Source organism: Ursus maritimus, unplaced genomic scaffold (genome assembly GCF_017311325.1).
Source record: "Ursus maritimus isolate PB19 unplaced genomic scaffold, ASM1731132v1 scaffold_1, whole genome shotgun sequence".
In the NCBI taxonomy this organism is placed as follows: Eukaryota; Metazoa; Chordata; class Mammalia; order Carnivora; family Ursidae; genus Ursus; species Ursus maritimus.
In genome coordinates, this window is record NW_024423343.1 from 4,050,475 (window position 1) to 4,063,805 (window position 13,331).

The 13,331-nt window shown below is 50.0% G+C and overlaps 1 long non-coding RNA gene across 2 annotated transcripts; it reads right to left on the reverse strand.

Moving 5' to 3' along the window:
- Nucleotides 1-2,712: 2,712 nt before the first annotated feature.
- On the reverse strand, nucleotides 2,713-7,357 carry LOC103662636. Of its 2 annotated transcripts, none has more exons than XR_568516.2 (3): nucleotides 7,270-7,357; nucleotides 3,482-5,388; nucleotides 2,713-2,958 (listed from the first exon to the last, which is right to left on the reverse strand). It is a non-coding gene; the product is annotated as an uncharacterized LOC103662636 (long non-coding RNA). The 2 variants fall into 2 exon arrangements; XR_568515.2 differs by having other exon boundaries at nucleotides 3,470-5,388.
- Nucleotides 7,358-13,331: the final 5,974 nt, after the last annotated feature.

Genomic DNA, 13,331 nt, shown 5'->3' on the forward strand with positions numbered 1-13,331 from the left:
GGGGGGGGGGGGGGGGGGGGGGGGGGGGGGGGGGGGGAAGGGGAGGAGGGACAGCGGCCAGGCTTGTGTGCGCATGCGCAGCTCTCCCACCCGGGCTTACACGTGCACACACGTACGCACGCTCGGCTTCTCACACACTTACACACAAGCTCGCCTGCACACGCACAGAGACTCGCACAGCCCCCCGTTGTCACCCCCAGGACCGTGCCCGCTTCCGCGTCCCTCTATGACTCAGGGTTCCCAGAAGGGAGCCTGCGCCACATCATGGGTTTGGCACCGGTTTCCCCATCTTCCAGCCGCCTCGTCCGCGATGACTCACAGGCCTCTTGTTTATTTGACCACTTCAAGAAGCTGGGTTTCTGCCAGGTGTTTTCTTGGGCAGCGGGGGCGTGAGGCGGGGCAGGGGTGGGAAAGCCGGGCAGGGGCATCCTTGCCCAGAGACTCCAGCGGGGTGGGGGTGGGGGAGACTCCCTCTGGAAACCAGCGTGACCTCCTTGCCTGCGGCCACCAGGTGTCCCCAGCCCAAGATGCAGAGGCCCCTAGAGTCGGGGTGGCCCCAGTCCGCAGCGGATGCTGCCGAGGGTCCCCCACCGCCTCTGCACCCCCAGTCCCGAGCTCAGAACCCAGAAATGTTCTGCTTTCAGCAACTGCAGACTTCACCAAAGCCCAGGAAACAGGATACTAGCAAATCAGGAGGCCGTTGGAAACTTCTGGAGGGCCTCTCTCTATCTGAGGCCGCGTGGATAGGAGCCAGGGGGAGTGGCTCAGTAACAGCACTGCTTTTCATATTTGCTTCTCGGAGTGTCTGCAGGGTTTCTGCAAGGCCAAGAGGAAAGCCGAGTGGGTTAGCTGCCGCGTGTGTAGGAAGTTAGAGTCGTCTTCACTGCTTCACCAAGGGGCTCACAGCCAGAGTTGCACACGCCCTGACGCTACGCATTCTCTCCCATTTCCCTTCCAAGCAGGGCGCTCCCCCCACTTTGAGGCATTCTGGATGAATTTGGGGGACCATCGCCCGTCCTCATGCTGACCTGCAGGGGACACAGGTCCAAGGGGACAAGGCCATCCCAAGGAGTGCAGTAACCCACTGCACATCCTTACTCTTCTTCCAGAAGCCACAAATAAAACCCTCAGTTGGTCAGAAGTGCGAGTCCATGGCAGGGGGACCAAGCCCGCGGCTTCATTCTCTTGTATGTGACGCTGGTTGGTCGCACCCGAGCTCCGGTCACTGACCCAGGGACAATGGGCTGTCCAAGGAAATGAGGGGCACGCGTGTGGACACCTCTGCTTCCCCTGTATCAGTGGCTGGAGACGATGGTTTCAGGAAAAGTGTCTTTTAGACAGAATTCTGCAATATTTGGTTTCAGTTCAAGAGCAAAGGGAAAAATAAAAAGAACAGGAATGGAGAGGAGGGATGAGGTTGAAGCCAGAAATTGAGTTTCAAAGAGAGGGACAGGGACATAAAGAGGGGGAGTGGAGGGGAACCTGGATGGCTCAGTCCGTTGGGCATCCTACTCTTGGTTTCGGCTCAGGTCATGATCTCAGGGTCATGGGATTGAGCCCCGCATAGGGCTCCACACTCGGGGGGAGTCTGCTTGAGATTCTCTCTCTCCCTCTGCCCCCTCCCTGCTCTCTCTCTCAAATAAATAAAATCTTTTTTAAAAAAGGAGGGAGTGCGGACAGAAGGGGAAAGAAAGGGAGGGGGGTCCGAAGGATGGCACTGGGGATGGTGGCCCTCGTGGGCCCCTGGGCTCAGACTTCATACTGGGGAAGACCCAAAGGCCAGGTGTAGGCCTAACCCCACAGTGGGTGGGGTACAGGGAACCAAGGAGGTCCTGGGCCAGCCTCGCTCTCCCCCAGTAGAGAGGACTGGTGGGTGGGGGCCCAGATTGGCCTGGGGCCAGGTGCTCCACACCTGTGTCCCCTTAAGAGGCAGAGGGAAGTCTCGTGTCCTGCTCCCATCCTTGCACACAACCATGTGGCTTTCACAGACCCACAGCCTGTGTGTAGACCCTGGTTCAAAGTCCAGGTCCGCACAGGAACGCTCCATCAGCCTAAAAGTGAAGCTGAGGCCCGCAGCTCTCAGGTGGGCCTAGGAGGGAAGCCGAGTGGGCTGGGCTGGGCTGGGCTGGGACCCTGAGGCCGGGCTCCAGCGGCCCCCTGCGCTGATCCACCCCACACCCCCGCCCCCAGAGAGGGCAGAGAGCAGAGTACATGGGAAAGGAAGAGAATCTGTTGGGAGGGAAGAAGACCAGGGAGAGAGAGGAATTTTGGTGATTTCCGCCAGTGTTCAGTGGGTGATCTGGTGCGCGTACGGACATGACCGGTCCGTGTGTGCGGGTACCTGTGTGTTCATGGGTTTATCTGGAGTAGGAGCACGTCTTGAATTTGGATGATATCAGAGAAGCTCTCAGTTCACACTAAACCTGAGAGAAACACAATCCTCTTACTGGTAGAAACCTTTAGTCAATTAGACAAAAAATACACTTTTTTTTTTCTCGAAATGCTGAGAAAGTACATTTCTAGGCTTGAGCATTTTCAATTCTCAATTTTTGAAGGGCTTCAAATTCCTTTTCAGGGGTTGACATGACGGATTTTTAGTGTGTTAAAATTCACAGTCTCATTACAGTGTTAGAAAACAGACAAAGTATTTAGTGCCCCTCCCAATCTGTCTAGACTGAGCTTGACACAGAAAACGACAACAAAACAATTGAATTAATTTTTCCGGTGCTCTTGAACAATGGAAAGCCTTCAATTATTTGTGCTTTTAATTACAGAGTGGGTTTGTAAATGCCAAAGGTTCTAAATCTGTTTTGAAGTTAATTGAATGATCACTCTGTCTGAGAAAGTGTTCCCTGTCCGGGCAGGAGAGAGGCACAGGGAGGGCGAGGACCTCGGTGGTGACAGTCGCTGATGTCCGCAAACGGTCCTTGTCTTCACTGTCCCCGGGTTCTGGCTCCTCTGATAATTGAAGGATCAGCAGGTCACAGAGACAAAGAGAGGGAGGGCACAGAGCAGGGGTGAATAACATTAAAGTTGGTTTTAGCCAAGCGTCATGGGAGGAGGCCCTGCTGGAGACAGGGAAGCGGGTAAAGTCTCCCTCAAAAAAGCGTTCGGTGCACCAGCTCTATTTTGCAGTGCTGTATCCCCAAAACAAACACGCATCGGAACCCTCTGACTTAGGTGGAAAAGCATCTGCTCTCTCTCCAAGCAGACCCCCCCGTCTCTCCTGTGCTCTGGGAAAGAGCGGGTGCCCCCCCACCCGTGCTCTGGGACAAGAGCAGATCTCCCCCCTGCCCCGTGCTCTGGGAAAGAGCAGGCACCCCCCTCTCTCCCCTGTGCTCTGGGACAAGAGCAGATCTTCCCCCCCACCACCCTGTGCTCTGGGACAAGAGCAGGTGCCCCCCTCCACTGTGCTCTGGGACAGAAAGCTGTTCTGGGCTCAGACAAGGGGGCCCAGGCTGCCCCTCACCTGTAGGCCCACCTGGGGGAGAGATGAGACAAGGGCCCCGAGAGGGCCTTCAACACGTGGAACAGCAGCTTGGGGACCTCTCTCAGCAGAAGAGAGGTTCTCCCCAAAAGCATTCTTTCGGCTGAAAGCATTAAAGCAAACCACATGTGCCCTTGAGAGAGAATGTAGACGGTGTCAAGTCGCCAGTGGCTTCCCAATGCTCTCCCAGCCCTGGGCTCCTGACGCACCTCTGGGGGTGTGGGGGGAGGGTGGCGAGAATGTTCCAGTTTTCTGTGCACGGTCGGCCTGTGAGAGTGCAGAGTGGTCTGAGCGGGGCTGGAGCCCAGCCCTTCTGACATACCGACATACCGGTGAGAGCGTGAAACGGAGCCTGTGGGGCTGGGCCCGGCGTCCCCGGATGGGCTGCTGTTTTTCCCAGACCTTGTGAAGTACGTGTCCGCAGCCAGGAGGCCTTTTGGGGGTTTCAAGAAAAAGGCTCTCGCTTCAGCATAAGGCAGCTCTGGGCGGCATTTTTCTGCTGTTGTCCTTGAACTCTGAACAAAATGTTATTAGGATGTGTAGACGGGTCTCTGCCGTGCCATGGGGATCAGGGAGGAGGGCAAGGGGGAGACCAGTGTCCTCTGCTAAGGCCAGGGTGACGGCAGCAGCAACGTCACCGAGGGAAGACAGCTTCCCAGCAGAGCACGGTCCCGGGGTCGAGGGGCCCGGGCAGCAGGGGTGCAGGAGGGCGCCTGGCGAGGCCTCTTGGTCCTGGTGGGCGCCGAGGCAGGCCAACTGGCAGCAGTGACGGGAGCACTGAAGCAAAAAGGGATTCTGCTTTTTAAAATGTTTAAGGCAACGGGTTTCTTCCCGGGTCATCTTTTCTACCACTCTAAGCAGAGTCTTAAATGCCAAAGAATGAATCCAGTTAGAGAAGCGCACCGTCAAAATGTGCTTGCCTCGTGCCAGACGTCTGGAACTTGTGGGGTGATCTGGACTCCGGGGGCGCTGCGAACGGAAAAGCACGCGGAGGAGTCATGGGGTTCCGAGGCTGTTTTTCTGCAACCATGACACCCTGCGATCCCAAAGCCGGTTTGGGGAGTTGGAGTAAAAACCAGCCAAGGCTGTTAGAAGCCATGTTTCGGGGACTAGAAAACGCTGTGATCCTTCTGCATCAGCTCACACACAGGGAAGGGGAACACTAATCTTCAGGTCTGACACGGTCGTGCTTGATCGCGGAGAGACCCGGGGTCCCCACGCCCGAAAGCCAGCCCTTCACTGATGCAGCCGGCACTGGGCAAGCCGGGGGGTTCCTTCCACACGCGGGAGCTCTCCTGCAGCGATGACCACCAGCCGCTTAGCACAGAAGCACCTTCGGGACTCTGGGGCCGTTAGCGCCTTTCCGTCCCCGCTCATGGCGCAGCCCGGGGCCCAGCTCTGGAGGACAGCCGGCCACGTCCAGCACCGCACGGCCCTGCGCGCGGGTGTCGGGGTGGAGGTTTCTGCTTAAGCACTGCCTAACCAACACATTTCTTCCCTTGCAATGTCATTTTCATTTTCTAACGAATATTCTTGTTGCAGAATCTTTAGACACATTTCAGATGAGTTCTTTAGAAAAAACTATGAGCAGAAACACAGCTGGGTCAAGCAGATAAGAGATTTTGGAGGTATTTGCACGTGCTGCTTTATCTGGACGTCTGATACTTAGGATTTCGAGATGTCTCAGCATTTGCTCGGAAACTTCCTGTCTAATCCATCATTGTTATCTGGGGCCCCAGAAGGACTCTGGTACATTCTTTCATCTCTTTCCCCTGCGTCAGGTCGGTCTGGTAGTTCAGATGACGGCTCTGGCTTGCTGGCTCCTTCACACCGCCGTGTGGACTGGGGCGAGCTGAAGCCATACTTTTACTCTTTACAAAACGGAGACACCGAGGTCAGCCCTGTAGTTTCGTGGGGATGAAATAATGTAATATTGAGAATGTGGTGGTGTGCTAAACTGAAAAAACAAACACTAAATACACCAGCGAAAATCGACATGAACCCTGAGAGTTGGTGTCATTCTTCCCCTGCTGAAGACAGAAGGACGAGTGGCCACAGCACATTCATCAGTGGCTCCCAGGAGCAGCTGCCACGAGGGACACGAAGGCCAAATGCTGGGGTCAAGAAGTCTGGTGAACAGTTCAGAAAATATCATGAAGGTGCCCTTTATCAACCGCGGAAACATCACCATCGGAAAACACTATTCATTTTCATTAATGACATGAACTTAATGCACTTTCCCACTTGTTCTAGAAAAAAATATGGAGGGTATTTACAGAAATTCATTCAGAATAAAGATGATTAGGTTAAAACAAGGAGGGTGTGTGGACAGTAAATAGAGGGGAAGAAAGAGCAAGTTTAGGAAGAGAAACAATGTTGCGTGCACGGCTACAGCTGTGGGCTTGTATTGGGCTCTGAGCTCCCTATGGGCCAAGGCAAAATGGCGGAGACAATGGTTATATGCCACTTGGCTCCACAAGTCACTCTCCGACATGGAGACCTGAGAGGAATTTCTCACTGGTGGGGGTCTCATGAAGGGATCGTAATCGGTGATTGGCGGGGTGCAGCCTTCTCCGTATTTCAGCAGCAAGCATGGGGGGACAGTCCTAAGACTCCTTCTCAGAACATCTTCTCAGGGGCAAAGCCCAGAACAAGCACACAGTGCTGGACTGGGGTTCCCAGGCGATGCCCGCCATGTGGCCCAGGGAACACATTTTGAGAATAAAGGCTTTATCGAACTCTCCATGAATATTAGTTTCCATAACTGAGCCTTTGATAAAACCTGGATAGCAGAGCACTCAGAGTTAATTTTCTGATGAGAGCTGGGTGTCTTTATATTCTGTGATGCAATCAAAGGCAGGGCCACGCACTTTAAAAGCGCAAGGCCATGCTGCCTGTCCCCGATGCTGCTGCCCAGGACAGGAGCCAAGGCCATCATATGTCTCCACGGAGGGGCTATGCGGAGTTCCTGGGTGCTGACGCTGCACGCTCTCTCATTCTCACCAAATGTCCAGGATAATTGGATTAGATTTTGTCTATTGGATTTTTTAATTTAGCATACATTTGGATTTGGTCTTCTAAACTGATGAATTACAAGGGTATGACTACCCTCCACCCCCCCCCCAAATTACATCTTGGCTGGACCTTTTACTTTTTTTCTCCAATTATTAGGAATTCAGCTCCAAATTCACCACAGATTTTTCTATCTTGCAAGTCTTAGTAAACTCATCCATTCCTCTCTTATGACAAAAGGACTGGCATCTCAAGGACCAATCCAAAAAAAAAAAAAAAATTAAAAACCAAGAAAACAAAGCTTCTCTTGCAAAGTATTTAATAACCAATGGCACTTTCCCCAGCCTTTAGGAAGATGTATTTCTCTGCGGGGACTGTGTCACTGGCCAGCAGTGAGAGTGAGCTGATAGTCCAGGAATGGGGTGGTAAGAATGACCCAACACCGAGTGAGTTAGGGTAGCATATTTCAAACAAGAAGTAAACCGAGTGACAGGGGAGGGTAAGAATCAAACAGAGGTCTGGCTAAGCCGTTTGCTGTGGATAGCGCAAGTCCAGAGGGTTCCAAAACCCAGCGGAAAGCCTGCGTGTTTCGTTTTCCTTGTGAGAGCCTCTGCTAGCTTGAGGGAGAGAAGAGCCGCCCAGCACAGACCCCCGCATCGAGAGCAGCACCGCTGGTCACACGAAAGACGTCGGACACGGCGGCAAAACAAACGTGGAGCCAAGATAACGTTGCTAACGTAAGATGATGGCTAAAGCTAAAGCCCGCTCACCTGAAACCGATCCACACTGAAGTGCCTCGGCAAAACCGAAGCAGCTGAGGACACGTTCCTGTATTTCCATCCACATTCTCTGTGTTTGTGGGGAAATGGGCTCCAAAGCCTGCAGAGATCTAGATTTTAAGGGAAGGCGTCCAACAGGCTTAAGGCTACCAGATGGATTTGGAATTTCTTGGACCATTCTCCTTTGACATCATTCAGTGCCAACCTCACGACCCACCTAACCCAGTTTTAAAATTACGTTATTTAATTCACAGGGCATCCCTGCAAGTAGGTTTTTGTCAGCGTGGATTATGACCCCCAGGGCATTTTGCGGGCTGTCCTGAGTTGCTCGTCTTACAGACGAGACACAGGCGTACAATTCGAATATTATTAAATCAAACCTGGCTTTTGGCGATTCCCCCCATCATGAGACTCACAAGTGGAAAATGGCCTGGTGCCCCTTTTATTCAGAATGAAGCCTTTTCCTACAGCTCCACCCCGGAGAAAAATCATGATTCATACCCAGGATGCACGGACTCTGGCCAGGTGGGCGCACACAGTGTGATCACTAAAGTTCACTCGTTTCTTGAAAATACGTCCGAAGAACTGCTGGTTTCTCACCATCTCGACTGATCCAGGAGACTCAGTCAGTCCTTCAAATCAAGGAAGTTTCCACATTGGTTTCAGCTTGTCTTTGATGCTTGGATAAAAGCGCCCTGTCGTTCCCACTGCGGTGTGGAAGCTTCCCTTACTTAGATGAGCACTAAAATCAGAGGAAAGTTATTGACTTTGCTTAATGGTGAAAAAATTTAAAAAGGGATCGGAGTAGTAAGAATCAGGCTCCCTAAGTCCATCAAAAAGGCCAACTTCCCTTCCTCACACTGCAGTTGCCGGCGGCTGTCCAGGAGAGGGAAGCTAAGCACAGCGCTTGCCAGCGGGGACGCACCTACCGCAGCCAAGAGTCCGCAGGTGCCTTTGCTCCCCCTGCTTCTCCACGCAGAGCTTACCTGCAGGTTGTTTTAAAAATCCCCAACCACACAGAAAGTGAGGAGACTCCAGGGAAACTGCTCTTCTCTCCCAGAGGGCGTATCCGCGCTGACAGCCCTAATCTGGGTGGATGGGAGCAGAGGGCACGGATGCTGTCAGGTGGAGACGAGGTAAGGGGGAGGGGAGACGGGAAAACCGTCCCTAACATAATCAGTGAATGGGCACTCCTCCCCGTGTCCTCGATGGGGGTTATTTAACTTGGTTTCCATCATATCCGACTGATAGGACTCTCCTGTCTCTGAGACAACCCCGACCCCTGCTGTCCGATATTCCCCAGTCACACATGGCCCATGAGCCCTTGGAAGGGCCTAGTCCAAACTGAGCTGTGCTCTGAGTGTAAAATCCACATGGGGTTTGAAGACGGAGCATGGAAGAATGCAAAATAGCTCATTCGTATTTTTGATACTGACGACACGTTGAACTGATAATACTTTGGACCGGGCTGACTAAGCTGTGTTGTTAAAATTAATGTCATCTGTTTTCCTTTTTCACTTCTTTATTGTGGCTACTGGAAAAATTTAAAGTCACATATGTGACTCACCTTCTACTTCTATTGGACAGTGCTGGTCCAGACAGTCAGGAAGCTCTTCTCTGTGTGGAGTCAAATCTAGCCTTTTCTATCCTTCTCCTGATTCTGCCTTTGGAAGCAATAAGCAACACCCGTGCACATGACAGCCCAGTATCTGAAGATACCCTCCCCGCCCCATCTTCTCTCCCAAGCCAAATAGCATTCCTTCTAGGACATGTCAAAGTTTACTTATCCAAGGTATGACAAAGGGACTGCTGCTGTGTTGCTGGACAATTTCTCTCATAAGCCCGGGTGACCTCACTGAGCTCTCCCAGGGAATACAGCTTTGATTTTCCAGGGCTGTAAGACATCTGTCCACTTTCCAGTGGTGGGTCGTTATTCAGCTTAACCTGCAGAAACTAGAGAACAGGTAATGTTCTTTATAACCTTAGGCGAAGGCAGAAATTCCATAAATAGACTCTTGCAGTTGGGGTAAGGACATCTGACCACTCTTTGTCCTCAGGCCCCTGTCGTCCAGCTCCTGGGGACACAGCGTCATAGGAGCTGTGGTTTGCTTCAGTGAATAGTCTGCAGCGGGGGAGGAAACATAGTAGGGACCAAGCAGCTGGCACGGAGCTGGCCTGTCCGCTGGGCCTTGAACAGCACATTCCACTGTTCCATTGGTTAGACAACTTAAAGTCAGTTGATCACATGCTCATGAACCGTTGTCATCTTTTCCTTTTTCATAGAACGGGTCCCTTAGACGAGGCAGTGTTCTGTAAGATTCGCGGTTAGTAGATATTTTATTTGCTCTTTGATGGTGGCGCTGGAGAAGATATCACGCAGATGGAAGGCAAACCCATACCTGAGTAGATGTCATTTCCAGGAAGGCTGCAACACTGGCCTTTCCAGGGTGGAAAAGGCCAAGGTAATCAGCTTGCTACCACCTGGTTATCTGATTTCTTTCAGGAATGGTGCTGGTAGTGATGCCTCAATCTCACATTCTATCCATGCCGGGACAGCAAACAGCGGGATCAACATTGGTGACAAGGAACCCACACCACCCAGCCCAGGCATGTCCTCCACTCCTGCCACGAAGGCCACTCCATTTATGGGCCCGTTGTGCCAGCACTGGGGTGACTGAAGAGAGCCTGGCTGATATCCAAAAGAAAAATGATCTTGTCCACTTGGTAGTAGGGCTTGTCCTCTCTGTTGGGTGCTCTGGTGGGCATCAATGTGAAACCCAGAGATCTACTGCTATGTGTTCACTCCCTCAAATCCAGTGGTGTATCTCTTTCCCAGATGTCTTCATCTCGTTTCCCCAATTTTGCTCCTTTCAGTCCCCAGACCCACCAGCCTAGCCATGTGTCACTGTTGCAAAGTCTTTACTGCAGGCTGCTTCTTCGTTCCAAGTGCATAGTCAAATGCACTGCTCAAAAATCTGCCCACTGGGAGAAATTACCCTCACAGCTATCTGTTATGATCACCGCTAAGGGGTCTGAAGTGTGGCAGCCATGCAGTTCTGGCTTGCATCAACAAAGCAAGGGGACCTACTTGTGAGGCAGACTTGGGTTTCTGCCTCCTCCATGAGCTGGCCAGAAGACACCTCCCATAAAGCCATAGGTATGAGCTGAGGGAGAGGTATTGGTATGATAGGGTCACCTGTTTAATTTCCCTGTACCCCTTGGACCTGCCTGGACCTGATACCAACTTTCCCATTTTCATGGAGCGGCAGCTTACTATTGTACCCACGAGTCTTCTAATCTGATGGATCCGAGCTATAGACCAGATACTGAGATTATAATTATAATTATTTTCTTTTTGAGATATTCTCATTTTTTCATATATGCCAGGTATTTTTTTAATGTCTCTTGTTCATTCTTCATACTTTCAATACCTTTATTTCCTTAAATATATTTTTAAAACAGTATTTAATAAATTTAAATTGTTTAATAAAATAACCATATCTTAACATAGTAAACATAGTTTAACATACAAAACATTTAAAATTGTATGATAATTTAGATACCTAATGTCTTTGGGGGTTTAGTCCCCTGGTTTTTAGTTTATGCTGATTCTTGCTCATAATGGCATACTTACGGTGTGCGTTTTCATTTTTTATTGTGAATTCATCTTTCTCAGAGCCTTGTCTGTGGCAATTCATTCAGGCCTGGAGCTAAATTTACTCCTGCCGATATCTGCAGTTTCTTCTGCCCAGCTTCTGGGAGGAACTATCGAACGCCCTTCAGACAGACTTGTGCACTCACACCCGCTATTCTTACCTGCTCCCCAGGAGCAGCTCCTGCTGTGATAGGATTTTTCTCTAGTCTGTCCTTGGACGGCGTCACCTTCAAGGTGTCCTACTTTCTGTGCGTTTGCCGATCTTGTTCATTTAATCGAACATTAGGTTTTGTCTCCTGCTTCCTTCACATCGGTGGTACAGAATAACCGGGCTTCTAGGCCATCAAGATCGGCAGATGCCCCTGGAACAAATGAGGGCACCAGGGTAGGAGACTGGTTGTTTCCAGCCTTTGGCGATACCCCTTATTCTCTGCCAGCTCATCCCTGCATATTAAAGAATAACTGTAATACTCTAAAGAGAATTTTAGTTGTTCTAGACCGAGAGGTGTTGTCCACGTAGCTATACATGTTGGAGGTTCACCCAGATTGTAACACGCGCTCTTCAATGATTTAGGATTATCATCGTGGGCAACAATAGTTCCTAAGTCTGGAGGCATTTTGGTTTTAGATGGCTCTAATTTAACAATTCCCAATTAGAGACGGAGAGCATTGGAATCTTCAGGACACTTTTCAAGAACCACGAATACACAGATAATTAATTGCACACACAGATGTATCTCCTACTTCCAGCCACCGAGACAGCATGGAGCAAGGACAGCCCCACAGCAAAGTGCACAACCAGCCCTCAGCACTGCTTCTAGAAGCATTCTCCACTAAAGGATGTGGGACTCCCACTGTCATGTGCCTGGTACAAAACTGGAGAGAGCACATCCCTCTGTGGTGTTCATGTCAAAAATGTAGATACTGGGGCACCTGGGTAGCTCAGTCGGGTAAGTGTCTGACTCTTGGTTTCCGTTCAGGTCGCGATCTCAGGGTCATGAGATTGAGCCCCACATCGGCCTCCATCAGTGGGGAGTCTGCTTGAGATTCTCGCCCTCTACCCCTGCCCCTGCTCACCTAGTCTCTCTCTAAAATGAATATTTTTTCAAAAATATATATCCTGGATCTAATAACGAAGCAGCAACAAACCCCAAAAGAAGGATATCTAAAAAAATAACTGGCCTGCCCTCTTCAGGAATACCAAATTCATGAAAGACAAAGAAAACTTGAAAAACTTACGTAATGAACGTATTCCATATAGTAACAGTATGGGGGCAAAACAATTTTGAGAATTTGGTGCTCTCATTGATGAAATCATCTTATAAAAGTAGCTCTAAGATTTATTAGTGACAAGTACGTATATATGTAGATATAAATAATGCTTATATGTATTTTATGTTCTAAGTAAGCTTATTTTCTCAAAACAAGGACTCCTCTTCCATAAGACAGTAAAATCAACAAAAGCAAGGAAATTAATGTTGAAACAAAATTATCTAATATAAAAGTTGGGAAATCTTCTGTAAAGGGTCAGACAGTATTTTAGCCTTTTGCAGGACAGTCTCTGCCACAACTACTCAATTTTGCTTGGTGGTATGAAAGCCGCTACAGACCGTAGCTAAATACACCGGCGCGGCTGTATCCCAGTAAAACTCTCTGTGCAAAAACACCCGGGAGCCTGGTCTCCGCCAACAGGCTGCAGTTCGCCAGCCTCCGATGTAATTGATACAGTTTATTCCGATCTCATCAATTCCCAGTGGTGCTTTATAATGTACTTCCATTAATTCCAGAGCTGCTCCGAGTTGTTGGGCCTTTTTAATGTCCTTGGATCTGGGACAATTTTTTAAGCTTTTTCTTTCATCAAATTGGCAGGGTTGCCACAAACCTTCAATTTGTAAAAAACAAAAACCCTGCCACACCTGGGGTGCGTAATAGGACGAGGTGTGCCTGTCATGGAGGCTCCTTCTCGGACAGTGAAACGTATCTTCTGCAACGTGTTTACGCATTCGTTCAATCCTGGAACAGACACAAAATCGTTTCAGAGTTGCTAACCTTTATTTTTGCAAAAGAGAAGCCCAGGACCTGGAATTCAATCTATTGTTTAAAGTTCCTTTTGCCTTGAACCTTAGGACATAGAGTCTAAACTGTGTTGTTCAAAACTTACCTTAGTTACGGCCCTTACCTTCAGGGCAGTTAGGTAAGTTAGAAAATACAGTGTGGTTCACTGCCCCTTCCCACAACCATCATTTTATTTCTTCTTTCAGTACATTAGACAGTCCCATAATCCCCAAAGTCAGAACTGTAAAAAGGGAAGTGACACCCCCGACCCCCTGATTCGTTCTATTCTCTCCACCTCATTCCCTCCCATACCCCGAAAGCAAACAATTTCATTACTCTGGCT